Source organism: Papio anubis, chromosome 6 (genome assembly GCF_008728515.1).
Source record: "Papio anubis isolate 15944 chromosome 6, Panubis1.0, whole genome shotgun sequence".
Lineage (NCBI taxonomy): Eukaryota > Metazoa > Chordata > Mammalia > Primates > Cercopithecidae > Papio > Papio anubis.
This window is the reverse complement of record NC_044981.1, coordinates 40,345,481-40,367,646: the sequence shown is the minus strand read 5'-3', so window position 1 is coordinate 40,367,646 and position 22,166 is coordinate 40,345,481. Positions and strand designations below refer to the sequence as shown.

Sequence of the window (22,166 nt, the reverse complement as noted above, 5' to 3'; positions counted from 1 at the left end):
CTAAGGCAGGAGAATTGCTAGAACCTGGGAGGCAGAGGTTGCAGTGAGCCAAGATCATGCCACTGTGCCCCAGCCTGGCGACAGAGCGAGACTCCATCTCAAAAAAAAAAAGAACCTGGGTTCTGACGCTAGGCAGACCTGGATTCATATCCAGATAAGGTACTCCACCTCTCTGAGTCTGTTTCCTTATCCACAAAATGGGGGTTATAAATACTTACCATCTTGGAGCCAGGCTCAGTGGCAGGTACCTGTAGTCCCAGCTACTCAAGAGACTGAGGCGGGAGGATCACTTGAGCCCAGGAGTTCAAGTCCAGTCTAGGCAACATAGTTAGACCCTGTCTCTAAAAGCAAAACAAAACCGAAAAACTAAATACTTATCATCTAGAGCCACTGTGAGAATGAAATGAAATAATGATTCTAAATAAACTGGAGGCTGGGCGCGATGGCTCATGGCTGTAATCCCAACACTTTGGGAGGCTGAGGGTAGTGGATCACCTGAGGTCAGGAGTTCGAGACCAGCCTGGCCAACATGGTGAAACCCTATCCTTACTAAAAATACAAAAATTAGTTGGGCATAGTGGCGCACACCTGTAATCCCAGCTACTCGGGGAGCTGTGGCAGGAGAATCATTTGAACCTGGGAGGTGGTGGTTGCAGTAAGCCGAGATCACGCCACTGCACTCCAGCCTTGGTGACAGAGCGAGACTCTGTCTCAAGGGGAAAAAAAAGAAAAAAAGAAACTGGAGCAAGTTTGTGGAAAAAAGAGAATTTTGGGGTTGAGTTGGTGGAAAAAAAGAGAACACAAAACTGGTAACCAAATAGATGGTTTCAAAAAAAAACCAAAAGGCCAAGTATTTCTCAATTTCATCTGATTCATTATTTCTCACAGGCACTGTCAGTGGGACACCCAATTGACTTTCCACACGTGGAAGTGCAGGGGTGTGGTGTGCGGGGACGTCTCTATGACTTGTCTTTGGTGAAGAGGGAAGGATGGGTTAGATTTACTTCCATAATACAGGCTTGCTTTTTACTTCCTGTTTTGAAAGGGTTGGGAGATTGAGAGGAAGTGAGGTTGTTAGTATAAACTTGAAATCCAGATTCTTTCTAAAGGACATTCCCTCTGCTATGTGACCTCAAATGAACCTCTCACTGTCTCAATTGTCTTCTTTCCACAGGCTTATTAAGATGGCCACAAAATGGGCACTTTGCATTCAGCATCTTATTTAATTCTCAAGACAAGCCTGCAAGATAGATATTACCATCCCATTTTGTTTTTTATTTATTTTATTTTATTTTATTTTATTTTATTTTAATTTTTTAGACGGAGTCTTGCTCTGTCACCAGGCTGGAGTGCAGTGGCACAATCTTGGCTCACTCCAACCTCCGCCTCCTGGGTTCAAGCTATTCTCCTGCCTCAGCCTCCCAAGTAGCTGGGACTACAGGTGTGTGCCACCACGCCCAGCTAATTTTTGTATTTTTAGTAGAGACGGGGTTTTACCATGTTGGCCAGGATGGTCTCAATCTCTTGACCTCGTAATCCACTGCCTTGGCCTCCTAAAGTGCTGGGATTACAGGTGTGAGCCACCACGCCTGGCCTATTTTATTTTATCTTTCTTAGAGACGAGGTCTTGCTATGTTGCTTAGGCTAGACTTGAGCTCCTGGGCTTAAGCAATCCCACCTAAGCCTCCCAAGTAGCTGGGACTACAGGCATTCATCACCGTGTCCAGCTCACCATTCCATTTTAGAGCAAATAACTGAGGCTCAGGGAGATTAAGTAACTTTTCTCAGGCTACACAGCACACAAGAAGCAAGTGTGGTAGACCTGTGATTTAAGCCCAGATATGACACCAAAGTTCGTGTGCTTTCAAGTATACCCAGGGTAGATTCTGGTTTTTTGTTTTTGTTTTTGTTTTTTGTTTTTTGTTTTTTTTAGACAGAGTCTCACTCGGTCAGCAGGCAGGAGTGCAGTGGTGCCATCTCGGCTCGCTGCAACCTCCGCCTCCTGGGTTCAAGTGATTCTCCTGCCTCAGCCTCCCTAGTAGCTGGGACTACAGGTGCGTGCCACCACGCCCAGCTAATTTTTGTATTTTTAGTAAAGATGGGGTTTCACCCTGTTGGCCAGGATGGTCTCGATCTCTTGACCTCGTGATCCGCTCACCTCAGCCTCCCAAAGTGCTGCGATTACAGGCATGAAGATTCTGGTTTTATGGGGTCTAAAGCTTATGTAATCTGGGGAGCCCTCCTTAAACAACAATACAGAGGCCGGGCATGGTGGCTAACACCTGTAATCCCAGCACTTTGAGGGGCTGAGGCAGGCGGATCACTTGAGGTCAGGAGTTCAAGACCAGCCTGGCCAACATGGCAAAACCCCGTCTCTACTAAAAATACAAAAATTAGCCAGACATGGTGGCATGTGCTTGTAATCCCAGCTACTCATGAGGCTGAGGCAGGAGAATTGCTTGAATCCAGGAGGTGGAGTTTGCAGTGAGCAGAGATCGCACCACTGCACCCCAGTGTGGGCGACAGAGTGAGACTCTGTGTCAAAACAAACAAACAAACACAAAAACCCAATACGGAAACATTACAAAATCACAGATATAAAATATATAAACATTAATATTTATTTAGATTTTGAAATGAAATCACAACGTATTAGAAAAAAGAGCTGAAACATCAAGATCACAAACATCTCAAAATCCAGAAAAGTAACATACTATTTGTGTTAACTCTTTGACACTGCTCTATAATACCTTTTTTTTCCTATGTCTTTGTTGTTGTTGTTTTTTAGAGATGGAGTCTTGCTTTGTCACCCAGGCTGGAGTACCATGGTGTAATCATAGCTTGGACTTCGGGGCTCAAGCAATCCTCCTGCCTTAGCCTCCCAGGTAACTGGGATTACAGGCCTGATTTTCCTAGGTTTTTTGGGTGCATCCTTCTTGGTTGCATCTTCATATGATAATAATTTTGTAATATTTTCCATAGAATAAATAAAACAGTATTCCTCTAGCATGATTGATTATAAACTTTTTCTATTATTGATAGTCCAGAAAAGCTTATTTCAGCTTCAGAAGTCATTATTGGTAATGTCATGAAGATATTAGGATTAGTGTCAAATTTAGGACATCAAAATTTCTTCCATATATGAGGTGTAAGATTTTAGGGCATTTTTTCCAGTGCACAGTGATTCATTGAATTGATGACACTTTATACCCCATTTACAGTTAGCTAAATGTTATCTTCATTGATATCAGCATTTTGTGTCAAATCAGCAAGAAATTCTACTCTTTCCCAGTATGGCTTCTCCTCTCCTACCACTTTAGTTGGAATGAAGACGGTTTACATTCAGAAAAGACTAATAATTAAACTCCCTTCTCATAAATGTCTGACCTTTTAAAGGGAATTTATTACAAAATCCTGGGTGCAAAAACATTTGAAGCATTTAGAATGGTTTGGCCTACTGAAGGGAAGGCTGGAGAAGGCAAATAAATAACCACCTTGAAGGATGTGGACATTAGTGGGGGTTAGAACCACCAGGGTGTGTCTGAGACTTTGATTCTGGGGACTGGGGAAAGAATCACGCAGCTGCATAGTTAACAGGTTCTGCAAGTCACTTTGACGCACTAAAATTGATACAATGGATAAGAAAGTCTGTGAGTGAGAACAGCTAAAAATTGCCTCAGTGTGGACTCCAAGTGTGATCTTCACTACTCAAGGTGTGTCCCAGCAGCTGCTGCGGGTGATGGATAGAAATGCAGCTTCCCGGGCCCTACCTGGAAGCGTTGAATTAGAATCTGCATTTACCAAAGTTCCAAGTGATTCATGTGCAGGTTATTGTCTAAGAAGCCTGGACTAGAGAGTTGAGAAGGAACTTGCTGATGTGTTCCTCACAGTGCTTGGCACACAAGAGTTACCGTCTGTGGAATGCCCTCTGTGTGCCAAGATCCTTGCCTATCTTAGCTCACTTGGCCTTCACCTCAAGCTTGAAGGTTGAAACAAACATCACCATTTTATAGATGAAGAAACTGAGGCTCAGTCACTTCCCCTTCAGAAGTGACAGAGCTAGGAATCAAATCCAGGGAGATTTGATTCCAAAGCTTTCAGAGGGAATCAGTAAGTACTTGTTGAATTACTTATTAATTTTTCATTCAAGCATTCATTAATATTATTATTTATTCATTGAAGAGACTTAGGGTGGGATGAAAATGTGCCTGTCCAGCCTTGGTGTCTCTGCTGCCCTGGGAATGGGAAGGTGACACTTACTCCTCCGCCTTCCCCCTTTCCAAATGCCCTTCTCCATGACTCAGCAAAGAAACCATGGGTCTGAAATCAGAGATGAGGCAAAGAAAACCTCAAAAATGTATTTTTTTTTTTTCCTGGAGGAATTTCCCTTTCATGTCATTCATTCCTCTGCTAGGGAATCCAGGAAGTCTTCAACCTGTGGTTAGCCGACACTTAAAACAAGGCCTGACACAAAGCATGCTATATAACTATTGTTATATTATTATTAATTATGGAGCAGTTACTAATACCTGGAGACTTGGGTCAAGTTGTGTTAAACTTCTCTTTCCATTTGTTCTAGTCTCACCCCAGAATTTATGTGAATTCTCAATTATTCATGCTGTAGAGGGCTTAAGGGGGCAACTGCAAATGAGTGAATAAATTAATAAATTAAAAAGCTTGGGTTCCCCTCTGAAATGAGATTATTGTAATGGATGAAGAGGCATGACTCAGTAGATGGCTGATTTGGGAATAACCACGTCCAGTCTAGAAGGGGGCTGACCCTCAGAATTTCCAACTATAGGACAGACAGACCTGCCTAACTAAGAGACAGTTGACTGATAGACTGTGGTAAATTCTGTATGAAGATACACAGACAACAGAAGAAGAACGTAATTCCTGGTTGGGTGGGGAGGGGAGGGTGTGCTTGTGGTTCTCAGCCCTGGATGTGTCTCAGAATCACCTGGAGATAAACATATAGAACCTGGGCTCCATGCCTAAGATTCTGATTTCCAGCTCTGGGAGTATAACAGGGCCATCATAATTCTTGTTTTTTTGAGACAGGGTTTCACTGTCGCCCAGGCTAGAATGCAGCGTCGGCAATCAAGGCTCGTTGCAGCCTCGACCTCCTGGGCTTGAGGGATCCTCCCACCTCAGCCTATAGCTGGGACTACAGGCATGCACTACCATATCTGGCTGATTTTTTAGTTTTTGTGGAGCTCAGATTTCACTGTGTTGCCCAGAAGGTGGCCATCAGAATTAACAAGCTTACCAGGTGATCGGGACCTAAAGCCAAGCACTAAACATAATAATAATAACAGCACATACTATAAACTAGACATCTTAGGCATTTTCTCTTAGTCTTATAACCATCCCTAAAGGCAATTTATATTATCCTCATTTTACAGGCAGCAACACTGAGGTTTAAGTAATTTGGCCAAGGTCACACAGCACAGCCCATATTTTAATTAAGCTCTCAGTCTAAAGACCTAAGTTATTTTGCCATATCCCATGCAGCAGGAGGTCAGCCTGGAAGAATCTTCCCAGAAATTGAAATTAAGATAATTAACTCAGATGTTAAACTCTAAAATCTGTACATAATGGGTCAGACAAAGATATGTAAGCGGATTTAAAGAGACACAAAGGCTCTGAGCTAGTGAAAGTTTGACCTTAACCCTATGGCCTCAATTAACATATCAAAAGGAAGAATGTGTCCTTTGGGGTGGGAGGGTGCTTGGGCCAGTTAGTCTGATACTTTGTGAGCTGAGGGAGGGTTCCTGGCCCCTGCAGCATTGTGATCTGGTATTAACACTTTTCCGTGGCTTCTGGTTTCTCCTGACCTTCCTGGCTGTTCTGTTTCCTTCCGTTTCTCCACCTACCCCTTAAATGTGGATGTTCCTTGCATTCCACTCTCCCTGTATTCCCAGGATGACTGCATCCACTTCAGGGCTCAGCTGCCTGTGCTAAGGACTTCCAGAGGCGTGCACTCCTGAGGTCCTAACTCAAGGCATCAAGGCAATCGGGGGGCGTAGGAGAGGTGTTCTCAGACAGGACTGGAGTTCACATCCTAGCTGGGTGCCTTACTGGCTATGGGTCTTAGAAGTTACCTATTATTGCTGGGCATGGTGGCTCACGCTTGTAATCCCAGCACTTTGGGAGGCCAAAGCAGGCGGATCACGAGGTCAGGAGTTTGAGACCAGCCTGAGCAACATGGTGAAACCTTGTCTCTACTAAAAATACAAAAATTAGCTGGGCGTGATGGCAGGCGCCTGTAATCCCAGCTACTCGGGAGACTGACAGGAGAATTGCTTGAACCTAGGAGGTGGAGGTTGCAGTGAGCTGAGATCATGCCACTACATGCCAGCCTGGACAACAAACAGCAAAACTCTGTCAAAAAATTTAAAAAAGCAACATGTGAAACAGAGAACACTTTCCCCAAATCTGTTCTTCCACTTGGATTCCTATCAGAGGAAATAGAAACACCTTCCATGAAAATTGCCAGAACCAGAAATCCTAGAGTCATCCTGGACCATCCCTCTACTACCAACAAAGAGGGCACTGAGTTCCAGTGATTTCTGTCTCCTCCTGCGTTTCTTTTATTGTCACAAACTGCTCTTGATTCTCACTAGGTTCTTTTTTTTTTTTTGAGATGGAGTCTCGCTGTGCTCCCAGGCTGGAGTGCAGTGGTGTGATCTCGGCTCACTGCAAGCTCCGCCTCCCGGGTTCACGCCATTCTCCCGCCTCAGCCTCCCAAGTAGCTGAGACTACAGGCGCCCGCCACCACGCCCGGCTAGTTTTTTTTGTATTTTTAGTAGAGACGGGGTTTCACCATGTTAGCCAGGATAGTCTCGATCTCCTGACCTCGTGATCCACCCGCCTCGGCCTCCCAAAGTGCTGGGATTACAGGCATGAGCCACCGCACCCGGCCCTCACTAGGTTCTTGATTCTCACTAGGTTCTTGATTCTCACTAGGTTCTTGATTCTCACTAGATTCTCACTAGGTTCTTGCAACAACCTCTTAACTGCTCTCAACTTACTGGTTCCCAAACCTCAATTGCTTAGCACTGGGGGTATGGTTCAGATGAAACCCTGTAACAGCCCTCTGCTCCCTTTAGGGGACAAGTCCAAGTCTCTTGCAGACTCCTGCTGTTGAACGTGCACGCACACACACACACACTCACACACACATTCTCACACACATTCACACACACTCATGTAGCAGGATGAGCCACAGACAAAACTCCTCAGACACTGAGTTAAAGAAGGAAGGGGTTTATTCGGCCGGGGGCATCAGCAGGACGTCTGTCTCAAGAGCCAAGCTCCTCAAGTGAGCAATTCCTGTCCCTTTTAAGGGCTCACAACTCTAAGGAGGTGCATGTGAGAGGGTCGTGATTGATTGAGCAAGCAGGGGGTACGTGACTGGGGGCTGCATGCACTGGTAATTAGATCAGAACAAAACAAGATAGGGATTTTCACAGTGCATTGCTACACAATGTCTGTAATCTATAGATAATAGAACCAATAGGTCAGGGGTCAATCTTTACCAGGCCCAGGGTGTGGCGCCGGGCTGTCTGCCTGTGGATTTCATTTCTGCCTTTTAGTTTTTACTTCTTCTTTCTTTGGAGGCAGAAATTGGGCATAAGATGATATGAGGGGTGGTCTCCTCCCTTATTCCCCCCTTTTGAGACTCTCACTCATTTTATTAGTGGGAGTTCTCACTTTCATTTTCACTACCCATGTCTTCTTACAAAACAGATTGATAGTGATTCATACAGCACACTTGTGCATTATGGTGAACTAAGGTAGCGATGAAGCTTTATATCATTCGAAGAAGTACAGGTAGCAAACAAGGGAGCAGTAAGTAGGTTCCTTTTACTATTACAACTCTTGTTATAAAAGTTTTAAATCCTCCTAGCTCTGGGAGCCATTTTCTAAACATGGCCCTAGGATCAAATCTATGCCACACTTGCACGGGCATGTGTGCCAGTTTTGTCATATCTCTAACCATGTTTTCAACTACTTGCTCTTGATTATCTATGTGTAGGCAGCAATTAGTAAGGTTAAATTTCCTACAGACCTCTCTTTCAGCTGCTAGCAAGTAGTCGAGAGCTAATCTATTTTGATAGCATTTCTCATCTGAGTTTCTTGCCGGGCCAGAATAGTCAAGACTCTGCCGGTTTTATTAGTGATTATTTCGAAGACAGCTTGTAACCGTATGATTCGGTTGATCATGTAAATGGGGGTCCGGTATCCCCACAAGCCGTCTTGTGTCCAAGTAGCAGGCCCATAATATTGTATGATTCTCTCAGGGGGCCATTTATCATTTTTTCAATTTCTTATAGCTATGTTCTCTTTTCACGGGAAGCATAGACAGGGAAGCACAGGAGTTTGCCTGTTTTTATAGGCAGTAGGAAGAAAGATGGTTTAATAGTGCCAATAACACAACTACCTGCCCACTGGTCAGGTAATTTGGCGTGAGCTCTATGCCCACATATCCAGTATAATCCAGTGGGGACTGTCCAGTCCCAGTGGGACTCTGGGTGGGTTCACACAGTTTGCAACTTTGGGAATTTGCTAAATGGATTTCTTTCTGTGTGATTTGAACTCCACCAAGTGACTGTTTCTGTGGTACCATTATACAGTTTCTGTCTCAGACAACTAAGTCGTCCTATGGGTGAGTGAATTCTTTTCCTTCTCTAGCTATGCAATACTGTCCAATAATTGAGGCTTTTAGGACCCAGAAATTATCAGGGTGATTCTTTTGAGCTGGGAATTCATCAGGAACTGGGTCTGTAGGTACTAATTCTTGGGCTTCCGATGGCCATTGATCTCTTATTTCAGTTCCTCCACATACATAACATGAAGTGACATTGAGAGACTGTGCTACATGCTCGGCTAATTGCGAAAACAAATTTCTTGTTTTTCCTGGAATTTCTGGTACTGGCACATTTAGTTTATCATAGAAAGTTTGAAATACTGGCTCAGGACAGCATTTATAAACTTCTTTTCAAACCAGGATACTTACTTGAAGATCCAGTCTAGCTCCATCAATTTTTAGGTTTACACGTTCCCCTTTTTTTTCCAGCAAGGATCAAGGGGATTGGTTATTACTAGCTCTAAGGGGTTACATTGTCCCTTAGTACAGGAAGGGCCATTTTTTCCTTTCTGAAGGTAGACTGGATCCTTTTCATCTTTTATCCAAGTGGCCCAAATGACACAAGACCAGTATCCACATTCATTTTCACATAGTCCTAATTCATGACAAATGTACTTATTTTTGGTCACATAGCCTTTTTCTCAACTAAAAGAGCCACCCCTTCCCAACTTATTACTATTAATGACAGCACAGGCATCAAATTTTAAGGTGACTTGTTTGGGCACCCTTTTTCTTCTGTTTTGGTTAACACTTCACTCGTATCATTTATGAGCCCCTACCAGTCTTCAGTTCTTAATCTTATTTCAAAAACTGTGGTCATGGGAGGCTCAGATGGGTCATAATACACATCAGGTTGGTCATTTCCTGGGCTACATACCTTGTGTAGAATAACATTATGCAAACAAATTCTTTTTAGAGTTCCAGTACACTTATAATAACTGTAAAATAATAGGACCGTAGGCCTGGTGCAGTGGCTCACACCTGTAATCCCAACACTTTGGGAGGCTGAGGCGGGTGGATCACGAGGTCAGAAGATTGAGACCATCCTGGCTAACATGGTGAAACCCCATCTCTACTAAAAAAAAAAAAATGCAAAAAATTAGCCAGGCGTGGCCATGGGTGCCTGTAGTCCCAGCTACTTGGGAGGCTGAGGTAGGAGAATGGTGTGAACCCTGGAGGCGGAGCTTGCAGTGAGCTGAGATCGTGCCACTGCACTCCAGCCTGGGCGACAGAGCAAGACTCCATCTCAAAAAAAAAAAAAAGTAATAATAATAATAATAGGACCGTAGCAACCTTTTGTCCTACCTCAGTGACTTGATGTATACACTGGGAATAGCCCTTAGTCTGAGGAAGGTCAGTTGAAGTCCTTACTGTACAAGTCCAAATTTTAAGGAAAATGAGTCCTGAGACGAGTTTCCTCGTGCTTCGGCCGTGCATGGACCAGTCAGCTTCTGGGTGTGACTGGAGCAGGGCTTGTCGTCTTCTTCAGAGTCACTTTGCAGGGGTTGGTGAAACTGTTCCCATTCATGTACCGCTTATAGTCTACTCATGTTCAAGGATAGTCTCGGAGGTTGGGCCTGCTAGAATAAACTGAGTCGAACACCTTTACACAGTTATGTTCAACTGGGCTCTCTGATACTGGAAACAAGGTGGTGGGGTTTAGGATGTTGCACACTTCAATGGTTATGTGGGGATTTTCACATAGCAAGCTTTGGTACTTGGTTAATCTAGCATTTGTTAACCAATGATGTCCTTTGGTATTTATTAAAGTTACCACAGCATGGGGGGCCTTTATATTCAGGTTTTGCCCAAGGGTTAGTCTATCTGCTTCTTGTGCTAACAGGGCCTTTGCTGCTAGGGCCCTTAGACCTGAGAGCCAGCCTTTGGAAACCTTGTCTAGTTGTTTGGAGAGATAGGCCACTGGCCTTGGCCAGGGCCCCACAGTCTGGGTTAAAACTCCAACTGCCATTTTTTCTCTTTCTGACACATAGAGTGTAAAGAGTTTTGTCAGATCAGGTAGCCTCAGGGCTGGAGCCAACATGAGTTTTTCTTTTAACTCATGAAAAGCTCGTTGCTATTGGTTGTAATAGATGTAGTTTATCTAATCTACATTTTTATTAACGGTCACCTACAAAAATATTGACTCAAATCCTTCAACTATTTGATTTCAAGCTTTAAATTGATCTGGTATTCCTTGTGGGACTCCAATTGCATCTAAATAGACATGAAAGTCAAAAGACCCATAAGGGGCTTCTCTCGCTTTACGATGTCTTATTTTTTTTCCTTCTGGTTGATGAAATGCCAGGGTGAAAGGGATAGCCAATTGGACTAAAGCACAAGTGCCACTCTAGTTATTCGGCAGAGTGCCCAGTAAAGGTCCACCACAATACCACCATACATCTGCTCAGGGATGAACAAGGGCTGACTGATTGATAAGCTCTTGAAAGTTCGTAAGCTCACCGCATCCTTTCAGGTCTCCAAGGAATGCTAAGTTTCCTCCCTGCTGTGAGAGACATGAAGTGAACTTAGTGTTGGCAGACGGAAGCTGGATGGCCCTTGGGGGCTGAACCACAGGGTGCTGGACTTTGGGATGTAGCAGAGAGAACTTGGCATGACTTACTACTCCAGGCTGTAGAATCCTGGAAAAGAGCTACCATGCAGCCTATGCCTGGTCGACTGGAAGACCACCTTAGTGGAAGGGGGACAATCTGGGCCTCTGGCCTGCCATGTGCACAAACATAACAATTGCTTTTGTTTAACGTGCAGATGGAATATTTGATCTATTTTAACCAGGCATTTGCATCTTGGTATCCTGTCTTAATTGCTAAAGTTTGTTTTAAGTCTTTAACTTCTATGATCCTCTAGTAAAATGAATGTACGGTTTTAGGAAAATTACAAAAACCGGTTGGGGCAGTCCATCCTTGCTCTTCAGTGGTTCACAGAATGTTGGACCAACTATGGCATGAAACCTCTACATCGGGGGGCAACACCCTTGGTTGGCACTGGGGTCTTTATCGAAATGTCCCCAGATTAAATGATCCTAGTTTACTAATGCCTAGTCTGAGGAGACTCAGGAGGGACAGAAGAACTTTTCTGAAGTAGAAAGCTGTCTTTGACTTGGCAAGTCCCCACAGGGTATAACAAGGCAAGCATTAAATGCAACAGTTTGAGGCGAAATTGACTTGGTTATATTAATAACTAGATGGCCAGCAATAGAACGAGGAAAGAAGAAAGAGTAATATAATAGATTAAAAGAGTTAAATTTTTCTTAGCTTTAGTTTGGTAGGGTTTTCCCCTGGGACTATGGCCCATGACTCTGGAGGGGGTGGCGCTTTCTTGACTCGGGTGTGATGAGCCCATCCTTTTTTTGATGTACGAACGGCAGTCTTGGTGGTTAGCAGCACAAGGTAGGGTCCTTCCCAGGCTGGTTTGAGTTTTTCTTCTTTCCATCTTTCGATGAGAATGTGATCTTCAGGCTGGTGCTGGTTTACTGGAAATTCTAGGAGTGGTCCATGTGCTAAAAGACTTTTAGTTTTTTTGTTTGTTTGTTTGTTTTTCGAGAAAAGAAAGTGGAAGATAAGCCAAATATCTAATTTTTAAGAAATTGACCTTTTGTTTTAAATGTGGGGATCTTGGCAGTGGACTTTATAGTCCTTAGTGCCTTTTTACTGAGAAATTTCCTTTAGCACCTATTTTTATTAGTTTTTAAACCAAAGAAAGGCAAATACCATTTTACATTTAACAATGCTTCTTGTATGATTTTTATACCAGATAAGCTAAATGTTATCTTTATATTAGTGTGTTATTAATGTGAAACCTAATTTTAATAAAACCTTGTAGACATATTTATTTAATTTTTAATGTTTGACCATAGGTAAGATTTTATAGACTCTTTTCAACCTTTTATAATTTTTGCTAAAGAGCAACTTGGTGCTTTAAGAAAAACCTGTTATGCTTTTACTTTAATGTCCAGTTCACAGAAAAACTGGATGATACTTCTTTAACTTTAGCTAATATGTTTACACACAGAATGTTCTTTGCAATTAACATTTTAAAACTTGCTTAAACCTTCAAAACAATAATTTTTTTAACTTTTTAATGTAGGTAAAAATGTACATTCTTATGCCTCCTTAAAATCCTTTTACCAAAGGTATATTTCGCTTTTCTTATACACCTTGCACATAAACTGTTTGTTTTTTTTTCCCAATAGTTTTACATTCAGGAGGCCTAGTTACTTTTAAATTATACAACTTTTTTTGCATAAATCTTTTTTTAACACACATTTTTTCATAACTTTTTTTTCTTTTATGACTTTTACAGGCAATTTTTTGACATGCCTTAACTTTCTGACTTACTACAAATATTTCTTTTGTTAAACAACCAGTTAATTTATTTCAGGACAAGAATTTACCATATAACACTCTTTTTGTATAAATTCCGCCCCCCCTTCCCCCCCCTTTTTTTTCTAAGATGATAACCATTCTTTTCCAAAGCGAACCTTTTCTTTTTTTTTTTTTTTTTTTGAGACGGAGTCTCGCTGTGTCTCCCAGGCTGGAGTGCAGTGGTATGATCTCAGCTCACTGCAAGCTCTGCCTCCCGGGTTCACGCCATTCTCCCGCCTCAGCCTCCCGAGTAGCTGAGACTACAGGCGCCCGCCACCACGCCCGGCTAGTTTTTTGTATTTTTAGTAGAGACGGGGTTTCACCATGTTAGCCAGGATAGTCTCGATCTCCTGACCTCGTGATCCACCCGCCTCGGCCTCCCAAAGTGCTGGGATTACAGGCTTGAGCCACCGCGCCCGGCACCTTTTCTTATGTCTGTGGACTAGACTGTCTAAGGCCACAAGAATAGAAGTTACTATAATACATGTTACACTGTTAACTTTTAGCAAACTTTACTTTTGTTGAAAACCTTGTAAGTTTGGGATTTTAATTATCCTTTGCTATTAATAAGACCTTATTTTGTCCAAATTAGAATTGGTATGATGGCTTTTAAAGGAATAGTGTACACTTTTTTTTCTTTTTTAACTACTTGTATATCTCTCTCTTTCTTTCTCTCTTTGACTTTGTCGCTCTTTGATTTTCCTTCTGCCTCTGTCTCTTCTTCTCTCTCTCTGCCTCTCTATCTCTTTCTCTCTCTCTCTCTCCTTGACTTCTTCTTTGTCTCTTCCTCTCTCTCTCTTTGCCTCTTTTCCTCTCTCTTTCCTTTCTCTCTCTGCTGGTCTTTCCTTGCCTCTGCCAGTCGCTTATGCTCCTGTTCTCTCAACCACTGTGTATTGGGGGCGGGGGGTCTACAACCAGCTGTAACCAAGTGTCTATGTACAGGAACTGGTCTGGGCTCCCTGGCTTACATGTCACCTTGTGCTATACCTTTGAAACAAGAGACCTGTCCAGGCTTCCTTCTAATGGCCAACCTACGTCTAATGTTGGCCAGTCTATCTTACACAAAGTTTTAAGTTTTCCTGGTGTCATAGTACTCCATAGTCTCCCTTAAATACTTTTTTTGAAAATTTTCAACATAGTTCCTAGTGGAGTGGGCTTACTTTGTGCCTCACCCATGTTTCCTCTAGACAAAACACCATGCTCACACCACATGCACACCACAAAACAAAGAACGGATAAAAAGGGCACACACACACTTTTGTAGTTTACGTAAAACCAAAATCAAAACCAAAATCAGAGTATCCAGAAATCCAAGCCAGGTCAAAACCAAAACCAAAGTATCAAGCAATCCAAGTCAAAAACCAAAAACAAAAACCAAAGTGCCAGTACAGGCACACCGTGGGTGATCAGGCCATGCTTCCACTCAAATGGAGAAGGCAAGTTCCCAAGGCCAATCCTATCAAGCAATTCAAACCAAGTCAAAACCAAAACCAAAGTGCCGATAATGGCACACCGTGGGCGATCAGGCCACACTTCCACTCAAATGGAGTAGGCAAGTTCCCAAGACTGGTCCTATCAAACAAATCAAACCAAATCAAAACCAAAACCAAAGTGCCGATAAAGGCACACCATGGGTGTTCAGGCCACGCTTCCACTCAAACAGAGTGGGCAAGTTTCAAAGACTAGTCTTACCAAGTTTTAGATGTCCAGACTCCAAGTGCCCGTTCCTTCCTGGTGTTCAGCCACTGCATTGATCCCCCACGGGGGCCTGCCACACACTGCTCTGGCGAGGCATCCCACCGGGGCAAATGCCTATCCGGGAGTGCTCTCAGGATCCGCATCGCTCGCTCGGGCTGGTCGGAGTCCCCCGCAGGGATGTTCCACAGGGCAGGCTCAAGCCACCTAAGGAGCTGCCTCGACCATCCGCCAATCACCTCGCTTCCCGGTCAGGGAACCAAGAAATGTAGCAGGATGAGCCGCAGACAAAACTCCTCAGACACCGAGTTAAAGAAGGAAAGGGTTAATCGGAATTAAAGAAGGAAGGGGTTTATTCGGCTGGGGGCATTGGCAAGACTTCTGTCTCAAGAGCCGAGCTCCTCAAGTGAGCAATTCTTGTCCCTTTTAAGGGCTCACAACTCTAAGGGGGTGCATGTGAGAGGGTCATGATTGATTGAGCAAGCAGGGGGTACGTGACTGGGGGCTGCATGCACCAGTTATTAGATCCGAACAAAACAAGATAGGGATTTTCACGGTGCATTCCTATACAATGTCTGTAATCTATAGATAACAGAACCAACAGGTCAGGGGTCGATCTTTAACTACCAGGTCCAGGGTGCGGCGCCGGGCTGTCTGCCTGTGGATTTCATTTCTGCCTTTTAATTTTTACTTCTTCTTTCTTTGGAGGCAGAAATTGGGCATAAGACGATATGAGGGGTGGTCTTCCTTACTCTCTCACACACACACGTGCACACTCATAAACACACATGCACACTCACACACACACACAGGAGCAAGTGCTCCTCTCCTGAAGCTTCTGTCTGTCTTTCCAACAAGACTGGGAGGCCCTTAACCCCCCAATTCCTGTTGGGCATCTCTGGGTGCCTGGTATGTGGCACGCTGTCAGTAGGAGGCTCTTCTAATAAGGTTTAACATTTACAGAGCTTTACTTTGGGCCAAGCTCAGTTCAAAACATCTTCACAACTCTGTGGGGTGGGTATTCTTTATTCATCTATTCTACTAATATTTATTGATTACTTCCCCCCGGCCAGGCCCTGGTCCAGGCACTGGGGATATGGCAGGGTAAAGATGATGGGCAGTGCTAGAGGTGGGGGGAAGAGTTCCTGTTTTATCTCAGAAGGTCAGGAAAGGTGAAAATGGAGTAGAGACTTGAGGGAAGTGAGGAAAGGAGCTATGTGGAGATTTAGGGGAAGAGTGGTCCAGGCAGAGGGAACAGCCAGCTCAAAGGGGACTATTTGATGGTTTCTTCCTCCATTTGATGGAGTCCAGGTAAGTCATCCAGCGTTATAGACTAAGTGGCAGAGCTAGGTTTCAAACCCAGGTTCTGTAACTCTTGACTCATGCCTCTTTACCATGCCTCTTTACCATGTTTTATGGGACACAGTAACTGCCTTAGCTGAGAGAAAGTCTGGTTCCATGTTCACCACCTCCCTCTCTGATTGGAGTTTGGTCTCTTGTGTCAAGGACAGCATGGCTGATTGCCTGCCTTGGTATCCAGCTTCACTTGTTGGCTCTGCTTTTCTACTTTGTGTACTCATTTCTGTGGTCTGTATTAGAGACAGTGAGATTGTGTGTACTCTTCAGGCAGCCTGAATAAAGCACGCTTTTCCTTCTGTTAAGCTGAGACCCAGACCCTGAAATAGTGTGACTTGGCCAAGGCAAATTCCCCTTTACTAGTCAGCAACTAGGGTAGCCTCTGTTGGGCAACCTGTGGTTCTCACATCACACCTTCCTTCAAGCTTCCTTGAAGGAAACACCTTCAAGAGCTTCCTTCAAGCCACCTCTGGGGCTTTTTGCAAAGGTGATATTTGAGTTGGCCTTGAAGGACATGGAGCATTTCAAGAGGTGGAGATTGGGGAGGGATTTCTAGGCAGAAAGAAGCGTGTGAGTTGAGCAAAAGCATCAATGCTGGGCCACTCAGGGACCTGGAGAGTAGATGCCTGTGTGTTGGGGAAGCAAAGATAAGGCTGGATGGAGAATTTAGGTCATGTCTGGCAGCCTTTAAAAAAAACGTTTTTTGGCCAGGCGCAGTGGCTCGCGCCTGTAATGCCAGCACTTTGGGAGGCCGAGGCGGGCAGATCACGAGGTCAAGAGATCGAGACCATCCTGGCCAGCATGGTGAAACTCCATCTCTACTAAAAATACAAAAATTAGCTGGGCATATGGTGGCATGCACCTGTAGTCCCAGCTACTTGGGAGGCTGAGACAGGAGAATCGCTTGAACCCAGGAGGCGGAGGTTGTGGTGAGCCAAGATTGCGTCACTGTGCTCCAGCCTGGGAAAAAGAGCAAGACTCTGTCTCAAAAAAAAAAAAAAAAAAAAAAAAAAAGAAAGACTGCTTGGGCAGTTGTGGGGAGCACAGGTTAGAGAGGGTAACTGGTGGAGGAGAGGCTATTGCAGGAGTCCAAGTATTAGATGGGAGCACCTGAGCACTGAGTGGAAGGACCAGGTTCCAGAGACATTTTGGAAGTATTGATGACAGGTCCTGCTTACAGGTTGATGTGGAAACTGTAGGAGCAGGAGGAGTTGAGAAAGAATGATGTCAGCATTCTCAGCTTGGGTGACTCAGCAGATCACTGTTAACTGACAAACAATACACAAGAGAAGGGACAAGGACAGGATTTGAGCATCTTGAGTTCGAGGTAACGGGTGTGACATCCAGGTGGGGATGTGGGCTGGGAGTTTGGGGTGGAGGGTAGAGCTGGAGAAATGTCAAAGCTGAGGCTGAAGGAATAGAGGAGGTGTATGAGCAGACAGGGACTTGGCTTATCTAGAGGGACGCAATGAAGGAGCTGTGGAGGAGCAGTTGGGAAGGCTAAAGTAAGTGAGGACTGTTGTTGTTGTTGTTGTTTTTATTGTTGTTGTTTTTTGAGACAGAGTCTTGCTCTGTCACCCAGGCTGGAGTGCAGTGGCACAATCTCAGCTCACTGCAACCTCTGCCTCCCGGGTTCAAGTAATTCTCCCATCTCAGCCTCACGAGTAGCTGGGATTACAGGCACCTGCCACCATGCCCAGCTAATTTTTGTATTTTTAGTAGAGACAAGGTTTCACCATGATGGCCCAGCTGGTGTCGAACTCCTGACCTTGTGATCCGCCTGCCTCAGCCTCCCAAAGTGCTGGGATTACAGGTGTGAGCCACCACACTTGACTGGCCATGCTGGTCTGGAACTCCTGACCTCAGATGATCCGCCCACCTCAGCCTCCCAAAGTGCTGGGATTACAGGCGTGAGCCACCAAGCCCGGCCACAAAGACTGTTTTGATGAAGGCATTGCTGGGATTGTTTGACAGGGCTCAGCATCTGATGTCCCCACATCTCATGGGGACAGCAGAGTTGACCTCCCCTGGATTATCTGCTCAGAAACTAGGGGCGCTTCTGCTCAGCCTGCGCTTCTTTCCGTGGCCTTTGTGTGTGCTGTCTTCTTCCTCTGCACATGACCAGCTTCCCTCTGCTGAGGGGAAACTCCTGAAAGTGGAGATCCTGACTTCTCCCCCATTATTCTCCAGGAAGCTCAGCCTAGGGCTGTGCACTGTGAGGCACAGAACACTAGCAAGGGGATTGAATGACTGAACAGAATGGGTGGCAGTGGTGATCGTTGTCCCCTGCTTTGCTTGGACTTTGAGGCCACCCTTTTATGGAGAACGTCTTGTTTGAAGGAATGGGTATAATTTGCTCTCTGAATCTTGAGTTGCTTCAAGCTTACACCATCCGCCTGGGCGACAGAGCAAGACTCTGTCCATCCATCCACCATGTATCAGATTTTTGCCAATATAAATATCTACTAAAAGTTAAGCATGCATGCATCAGTACTGCACTCCTTTTTATGACTAAATGATATTCCACTGTATGCATATGCCATATTATATTCATTTATTCATATGTCCACAAATGTTGGGTTGTTTTCTTTTTTTTTTTTTTGAGACGGAGTCTTGCTCTGTTGCCCAGGTTGGAGTGCAGTGGCGCAATCTCAACTCACTGCAACCTCTGCCTCTCGGGTTCAAGCTATTCTCCTGCCTCAGCCTCCCAAGCAGCTGGGACCACAGGTGCCCACTACCACGCCCAGCTAATTTTTGTATTTTTAGTAGAAATGAGGTTTCACCATATTGGCCAGGCTGGTCTCGAACTCCTGACCTCGTGATCCACCCACCTCAGCCTCCCAAAGTGCTGGGACTACAGGCGTGAGCCACCGCACCTGGCCTGATTTTTTATTTATTTATTTATTTATTGAGACGGAGTCTCACTCTGTCACCCAGGCTGGAGTGCAGTGGCACAATCTCGGCTCACTGCAACCTCCGACTCCCTGGTTCAAGCGATTCTCCTGCCTCAGCCTCCCTCCCGAGTAGCTGGGATTACAGACACATGCCACCACGCCCAGCTAATTTTTTGTATTTTTAGTAGAGACAGGTTTTCACCATGTTGGCCAGGATGGTCTCGATCTTCTGACCTTGTGATCTGCCCACCTCAGCCTCCTAAAGTGCTGGGATTACAGGCATGAACCACCGCGCCTGACCTGGGTTGTTTCCATTTTTGGCCATTATGAATAATGATCTTCTGACATTTGTTTGTTTGGTTTTGCTTTGCTTTTTTTTTTTTCTTGAGATGGGGTTTTGCTCTTATTGCCCAGGCTGGAGTGCAATGGGCAATGTCAAGCTCACTGCACCCTCCACCTCCTGGGTTCAGGCCATTCTCCTGCCTCAGCCTCCCGAATAGCTGGGATTGATTACAGGTATGCATCACCATGCCTGGCTAATTTTGTGTTTTTAGTAGAAATGGGGTTTCTCCATGTTGGTCAAGCTGGTCTCGAACTCCTGACCTCAGGTGATCCACCAACCTCCCAAAATGCTGGGATTACAGGCGTGAGCCACCGCGCCTGGCCAATCCTCTGACATTTGTATAAAAGTTTTTGCATGGGTTGGGCGCGGTGGCTCACGCCTGTAATCCCAGCACTTTGGGAGGCTGAGACGGGTGGATCATGAGGTCAGGAGATTGAGACCATCCTGGCTAACATGGTGAAACACAGTCTTTACTAAAAAAAAAATACAAAAAGATTAGAAAAGTTAAGCATGCATGCATCAGTACTGCACTCCTTTTTATGGCTAAATGATATTCCACTGTATGCATATGCCATATTATGTTCATTTATTCATATGTCCACAAATGTTGGGTTGTTTCCATTTTTTTTTTTTTTTTTTTTTTGAGACAGAGTCTCGCTCTGTTGCCTGGTGTGGTGGCGGGTGCCTGTAGTCCCACCTACTCCGGAGGCTGAGGCAGGAGAATGGCATGAACCCGGGAGGCGGAGCTTGCAGTGAGCTGAGATCGCACCACTGCACTCCAGCCTGGGCGACAGAGCGAGACTCTGCCTCAAAAAAAAAAAAAGTTTTTGTGTGGATGTATGTTTTTATTTTTCATGGTGTATACCTAGAAGTGGAATTGCTAGGTTAGGTGGTAACTCTGTTGAACATTTTGAGGAACTGCAGAACTGTATTCTGAAGTAGCAATACCATTTTACATTTTTACCAGCAGTGTGTGAATGTTCTAGTTTCTCCACATCATGACCAACACTTGTTTCTGAACTGAGACGCTTCTGAGAGTGAAAGGGTGCACCATTAATAAATATGCCAACACGACTGACATTAACTGGAACATATTCTTACCCTACCTAGATACCAAACAATTAGAAGATTCAATTCCTGATTTCAGGGAACTTTCTGGCCACATGATGAGTCAAAGCCCCAAACCCACATACTTGAGTCAATTAAAGAATCAAGTAAAGGTAAATTATTAAGAAGGAAAGCAAAGTACATCTAAATTCCCCCAGGAGATTGTATTCTCTTTAAGAGAAAAGAACTGTTTTATTTGTCTTTGTATTGTTTGTGGCCCCGGGTATATCTTGTGTTTGACAGGGTCTCAATAAAGGTCTGTGGACTAAGTGAATGGATGATACAAATTCTACTGTACAGAATAGAATGACTCACCTAGCAGGGGTTTTTGAGTTTGGGGGAAGTATGGCTCTTTGCTAAAAATGTAAATATATATTTTTTGCTCCATGCTGTAACAACACTAATGACAATTTAAAAATGAAAAAGTAGGCTGGGCCTGGTGGCCCACGCCTGTAATCCCAGCCCTTTGGGAGGCCAAGGCGGGCGGATCACTTGGAGTCAGGAGTTCGAGACCAGCCTGGCCAACATGGTGAAAACCCGTCTCTACTAAAAATACTTAAATTAGCTGGGCATGGTGCCGTGCAACTATAGTCCCAGCTACTGAGGAGACTGAGGCAGGGAATCACTTGAACCGGGAGGTGGAGGTTGCAGTGAGCTGAGATTGTACCACTGGTCTGTCTGCCTGGGCAACAGAGAGAGATTCTGTCTCAATAATAACAATAATAATAAATAAAGATAAAGTAAGGTAAAGATTGGTGGCTCATACCTGTAATCCCAGCACTTTGGAAAGCCGAGGCAGGAGGATTGCTTGAGGCCAGGAGTTCGAGACCAGTTTGGACAATATAGACCCCATCTCTGCAAAAAAAATTTAAAAAAACAAAAATAAAGAAAATGGAAGCAAATAACCTACAGTGAGAGGAATCTGGAACTGTGAATGGCTGACAATAGGTTGGGGAAAGACTATCCAAAGAGGGGAATTGCCTGAGCAGGGGGGCAGGAATCAAAGCACCCATCTTCATGCAGTGTACCTCTTGCAGCAGGTTAACCTTTGGAACTACAAAGATGTGGTGCCTTCCCCCAGGAATTTCCATCCTTTTGGGAGAAAACAGGATTTATTCACAGGAAACAAGGAGAATAGTTTAGAACAACCATTAAGTGGATGTATGCCCTTAAGCGTCATTGATCCTTCTGGCCCTAAATTTCTGTAATCTCTCAATTCCATACCCTCATAGCTTCATGGAAGAGATGGGCCAGGAGCTAGGCCTTAAGGGAAGAGGCTGGATTTGGAGAAAGGAGCAGGATGCCAGTGGTGGGTGATAAGGCCCAGAGGTGAGCTGGAGTGCTAGGGCTGAGATAAAATTGGATAGGGCAGCTGGGGCCTCTTCTTGAAGGCAAACTTTGAAAGCCAGGCTGGTTGTCTTTTAAATTTAACCGATAAGCAGGTCCTTGGACTTAAGATGAAAGGAGTGTCTGTGAGAGATTAATCTGATGGCCTTGGGCCATTGATCTGGATCTGTCTGGAAGCAGTGTGAAGATGAGGCTCTCTGGGAGGCTTTTGCAACAGTAATATAGGCCCAGTCTTTCAAAGGAGGGTTTGAAAACCCCTAGGAAAACTCCTTCTGCCAGTTGTTTGTGTGGAGTTAACTTTTACTTAACCATAGTAACTTAAACCATTGTTTTTATATTACAACAATTAGGGCTATATTATGGGCCAGAATCCAAGATGTATATAGGTT

The 22,166-nt window shown here is 44.5% G+C and overlaps 1 protein-coding gene across 6 annotated transcripts in view; it reads left to right on the top strand.

The window, feature by feature from the left end:
- The window catches only part of CCND3 (cyclin D3), a 125,039-nt gene that overhangs the window by 80,098 nt on the left and 22,775 nt on the right, over positions 1–22,166 (top strand). Inside the window, exon 1 of one of the 6 annotated variants that reach the window (XM_021936569.2) lies at positions 2,813–2,885. The exons of 3 other annotated variants lie outside the window; for them this stretch is intronic. The gene's annotated coding sequence lies outside the window, so the exon portion shown is untranslated. Of the gene's footprint in view, positions 1–2,812; positions 2,886–17,266; positions 17,414–22,166 lie in introns of those variants that run through there. 2 more of the 6 variants (XM_021936570.2, XM_031666838.1) reach the window with 2 other exon arrangements.